Source organism: Nyctibius grandis, chromosome 6, assembly GCF_013368605.1.
Source record: "Nyctibius grandis isolate bNycGra1 chromosome 6, bNycGra1.pri, whole genome shotgun sequence".
Classification (NCBI taxonomy): Eukaryota; Metazoa; Chordata; class Aves; order Nyctibiiformes; family Nyctibiidae; genus Nyctibius; species Nyctibius grandis.
In genome coordinates this window covers 68,802,458-68,808,257 of record NC_090663.1, presented here as the reverse complement: position 1 = coordinate 68,808,257, position 5,800 = coordinate 68,802,458, and positions in this window count along the sequence as shown.

Sequence of the window (5,800 nt, the reverse complement as noted above, 5' to 3'; positions counted from 1 at the left end):
TTGTAATGAATGCTCTGTCTACTGTAATTAATAGCATAGCATTGCTAAATTACAGGGGTTTTATGTTCTTACTAACCCTTGTTCCTCCTCAGCAAACCGGGGACCTAGGGGGAAGTGTTTTTCTCCCAAATACCTGCATATGTCATGTGAGGTACTCATTTCTGACTTGCTCAGTACGAGTGTTCTTTTCATTCATTGCCTAAATTACAGCTTTTCCATCTATTTGATCAGCTGTTACAATCTCCCAGCCATAAATTCTGTTACTAGCAAGCACCTAATTTTATTGCTACATAACAGGCAAGAAGAGATATTAAACTGACTAGATACAGCTACTTCCAAGCATGCTGCCCAGTGCTGCTTGGGAAGCAACTTCCTCCTCTTTGACTTATTTTACAAGTAATTGATTGAAATCCAGTTTTCAAAGTAATAAATAATTCTAGGAAAGACATCCAATTCCAATTAGGATTTTTTTTTTAAATTGAAAACTGCATCTTTCAAGTGAATTCAAAGCACTATTTGACAAACGTATGCATTTATCTATAAAGATGAGTTCAATATACTAAGACTTCTATCAGAGTTATCACTTGTATCACAGGTCTTGTTGCAGTTAAAGAATAGGTGCAATTACAGCACCTACTAAATAGATTCCAAGTGACAGATTTGGTCCACAGTTCTCAACAGAATTATCATTTGATTCTGTAGGGATCTAGTCTTGCCACTCACTCATCAGAAGGTGTAAATGGCCTTAATAAATCTTAAGACTATTTACAGAAGAAATTTACCATGAATTTACATTTACAGTACCCCTAAAATGGAACAGTTTAAGTGTTCATGTTTTAGGAAGAATATTTAAACTTACACAGGTTCCGAGTGCCTTACTTCAGAGAAGCTTGAGAAAGCTCTATGTTTGTTTATTAAGAGGAGGAAAAAAGTAAAAGGTAACCTAAGTGCTGATAGCAGCCTAAGGAGAAAAGCTGTATTAACTGAGCACTTTTAATATGCAGAAGGCCACTGACAAAACTGAAATCATTGGTATCCAATTTGGAAATAAATGCAGTTTAAAAAAATAATAACAAAAATGAAAAGTAACTACAATAACTATACAAGTACCTAAAGATCTGGCAGATTTCTCATTGCCCTGAAATTTACACATCAAGTTTGGATATGTTTCTGAAACAACTACATTTTATTTATACTGCAGTAGCAACATTTGCTAAGGATTTACCATGTTGTAGCCTATGGTTAATGCTGTGTAGAAGTTCAGACTGAGTTATCACAATTTTAGTTCTTAAAACTTAGGAAATACATGAAACTTCAAAATATTACCAATACAGAAAACAAAAAGCCTAACAAGGCTTATAAAGGAAGGAGGCTTATCGATTTGAAAGCACTTTGTCTTAATTACAAATAATGAAACAAATAGCCTTCACTGGCTATGCAAATCATCTGTGTCTGTAAGACTCATTGAAGAGTGACTTACCTTTAAGATTACAGTTATGCTACTAATTAACCTCCATGGTTGAAAAAATTTGGAATTTCATAAATCCCTTTTTATTGTTTGTTAGTTTAGATTTGTATTCATTGTCTTATATTGTGGTTATTATAGCTTTCAACAAGATATTTCTTTTAAAAAACACATTTCTTACTCTTTAGCTACTTCTCTGTAGCTAAAAAATATTTAATAATCAGTAATATCAATTGTTGGAGCAATTTTGCTGGAATAAAGAATTATTCCAGTGGAATTTGAAACAGGTTAGTAAGCCTGGCGGTAGAACAATTTGAATGGCTTTTGATGAAGCAAGCAGAAGGCTAGACACTATAGAAAGCAAATTTCATTTTCAGAATTGCTGCCTTGTTTTCAAAACTGATGTTAGCGAGTTGTTTAATTGATTCTGTAAAATATTTACATGTAGTGGGACAACTACGTGATATACACTATTGACTTTTCAAATGACACTTCTAAAAGGTCCATGAGTTACGCTGACTCAGGGACTTGGCCTGTTACTTTTCACAGTGTACGTAGGCTTTAAAAATTGTATTGGTTCGAACAAAGATTTAACAAGTGCCTAAGTGGGCAGTTCTTGCTATGGACCTACGTATTTTGCAGATGAAGTCGCTACTACTGGCTGGCTGCTTTGGGCTGCATAAGAAGTATCATTTCTTTATTGACTTCTGTGCTGGTAGATACAATAGAAACCTTGTAGGCCATATATTCACTACCTGTGAGGAAAGACATTTGTTTAATTTGGGTTTTCCAGGAGGCATAGAGGGAATCGTACTTGTAGAGTATCATCCTACTGAGACAGAGAATGACAACCCATTCCACAAGGAATTTGGAGTATGAGGAATCATGTAAGTCACTGAAGCCAAATCTGAACACAAGGTACAGAATTAGTTAGCTGGCTCCTGTCTGGTTTCAAGATACATTTTTACCACAAGACAAAAAGATCTTTTTGTTATTACCAGTACAGTTACGTCTTGTATTTTATTCTACTGTAAACATGTCCCACTGCAATATCTTCTGCCTCAATAACTAAAAAAAAAACCCTGCACAACTAATTTGTGGCTTTTAATTGTTCTTTCTTTAGAATCAGTGCTTTATTCTTTCTTACTATCAGTGAGTGTATGTTTATCCAAAAAATAAATCAATAAAGAGATTTGGAATTCAGGACGTTGTTCCAGCACAGAGGAAGGATTAAAAAAAAAATATCATAAAAGCCACAAAGAATTTATGTCAGATAGACCCTCTTCATTGACAGCCAATAAAGATAATGGATACACCCACTAGAGAATAAAGAAAGAAAAGAATTAAGATAGCAACATCACCAAAAAAAATTAAACAATGTATGTGTCTTCATCACAGAGACTAAATAGTTACAGATTAAGAGCTCAAAATGACACAGTTTCTTTACATGTGGGAACAGATGGATAAATTCAAGGGAAGCAAGTAGTCTCCAGTAGGTATTGTCAGGCAAGTATTTTGAAGTACAGAATGTATGGACTACTATCAAAAGCCAGAAGCCAAGAGGAAGAGTCAGATAATGGAGATGCGCAGATATCGAAACCAGAAGTTACACAGTTTCTGGAAATGACAGATCAGTCATTAATACCCCACAGGATTTCACCAAGCATCATTTCACGTGCATAAATTATTTCACAATAAAGTATTCTGCAAAAGTAAAATGCATCAATATAACCCTTACCTATCCAGCAGACAGTTTAGAGCAAGCACATGCTATTCTAATTACTGTTCCCTACACAGAAGCAGTCCTCCCCCCATTTTTATCTTGTCTCCCAACAAGCTTCAATTAGAAAGAACTTTTTTGAGTGTAAACAACAACAAAAACATGCAACACTACCAGCCAAACCAGAAAGCTCTGGCCTGGTGAAAGAGCAACTAATGTTTTTATTTTAAGTGTTTCAAGCCAAAGTTGCAGCCATCTTCACCATGGTGATTACTCTCATCCTAGCTCCTCTACAGACAGTTTGATGGCTCTAGCAAAAGCAACTGGACGAAATGTGATGAGTGTTGCTAATCTCCCGATAAACATTTACTTCGTTTTTATGATTGTGAGTGCTAAAGGATTTTTCAGTTTCTTCCCTTTCCCTTCTTCTCAGCGTTACTGACACTTGAGCACCAGCATGTTTATAACAGCCCTTTGAAGCAACCTGGGACCAGTTGAGCTTCATAGAATCATGGAATAGTTTGGGTTGGAAGAGACCTTAAAGATCATCAAGTTCCAACCCCCCTGCCACAGGCAGGGACACCTTCCACTAGACCAGGTTGCTCAAAGCCCCATCCAACCTGACCTTGAACACTGCCAGGGAGGCGGCAGCCACAACTTCCCTGGGCAACCTGTGCCAGTGTCTCACTATCCTCACAGTAAAGAATTTCTTCCTAAGATCTAATCTAAATCTACCCTCTCTCAGTTTAAAACCATTCCCCCTCGTCCTATCACTACTTGCCCTTGTAAAAAGCCCCTCTCCCGCTTTCCTGTAGGCCCCCTTCAGGTACTGTAAGGCTGCTATAAGGTCTCCCCAGAGCCTTCTCTTCTCCAGGCTGAATAACCCCAACTCTCTCAGCCTGTCTTCATAGGAGAGGTGCTCCAGCCCTCTGATCATCTTCGTGGCCCTACTCTGGACTCACTCCAACAGCAACATGTCCTTCTTATGTTGGGGGCCCCAGAGCTGAACGCAGTACTCCAGGTGGGTCTCACGAGAGCAGAGTAAAGGGGCAGAATCACCTCCCTTGACCTGCTGGCCACGCTGCTTTTGATGCAGCTCAGGATATGGTTGGCCTTCTGGGCTGCAAGCACGCACTGACGGCTCATGTTGAGCTTCTCGTCAACCACCACCCCCAAGTTGTTCTCCTCAGGGCTGCTCTCAATACATTCTTCGCCCAGCCTGTATTTGTGCTTGGGATTGCCCTGACCCACATGAAGGACCTTGCACTTGGCCTTGTTGAACTTCATGCGGTTTGCACAGGCCCAACTCTCAAGCCTGTCAAGGTCCCTCTGGATGGCATCCCTTCCCTCCAGCGTGTCAACCACACCGCACAGCTTGGTGTCGTTGGCAGACTTGCTGAGGGCGCACTCAATCCCACTGTCCATGTTGCCGACAAAGATGTTAAACAGGACTGGTCCCAATACTGACCCCTGAGGAACGCCACTTGTCACTGGTGTCCGCTTGGATATTGAGCCATTGACCGTAACTCTTTGAGTGCGACCATCCAGCCAGTTCCTTATCCACTGAGTGGTCCATCCATCAAGTCCATGTCTCTCCAATTTAGAGACAAGGATGTCGTGCAGGACAGTGTCAAATGCTTTGCACAAGTCCAGGTAGATGACATCAGTTGCTCTTCCCCTATCCACCAGTGCTGTAACCACATCATAGAAGGCCACCAAATTTGTCAGGCATGATTTGCCCTTGGTGAAGCCATGTTGGCTGTTTTTCTTAGATTTTTTTTTTCTTGTTTAGATTTACTGGAGAAGAGTATTTGAATACACAAGGCATCCAAGTGATGCCCGTGGGATATGGAAGAATTATGTGGCTCTTGTTCCAAACGTGCATTTCAACCTGCACTTCCTGAAGAAATTTTCAAAAGTCAGCAACACTATAGCATACACACAGTATTGAATAAAGAAAGGTTCCCACTTACAACACACTGTGACTTTTAGAGTGCACTGACTAAAGGCTCAATGTACTTAATAAACTCAGTATGTATGGATTTCATTAAAGACTGAGATGGATTTACATTAAGCATTCAATTTTCATTAATATGGTATACTTTGGATCTGGTGAGATGGCTGCTCAGACAGAACCATGGGGCTTATATGTGAGCCTGGGATTTCCAAGGACTATTCAACCCTCCAGATGATGTAGGATTCCCTGAAACAAAGGGAAAAAATAAAGGGGAACAGAGAAAAAGAGTTGAGAAATTAACTTACAGAGCAACTGTGAAGTAATAAGGGGACAGAGTTACTAGCAGTTGGATCTGCTACCTGAAATAGTAGAAAATAGACCCGTGCATTTACACCAATGCAAATGTGAAATAAAGTGTTAAAAAAAGTACTGTTTGGGCAATGAAGCAGCAGGATTAGCCCAGTCCTCTCTGTTCATTCACACCCTGTACTCCCTTCTTACATTATTAGGTAATCTGAGAATAAGGTATGAGATAGAAGTAATACACACAAATAAAATGTAGGATCCTTAATGTTCCGTTATAAACAAACGAAGCGTACGGCACAACGTTTGCTTTATAGATTATATAAAATGTTTATTAGGAAGTAAAGTGCTCAGT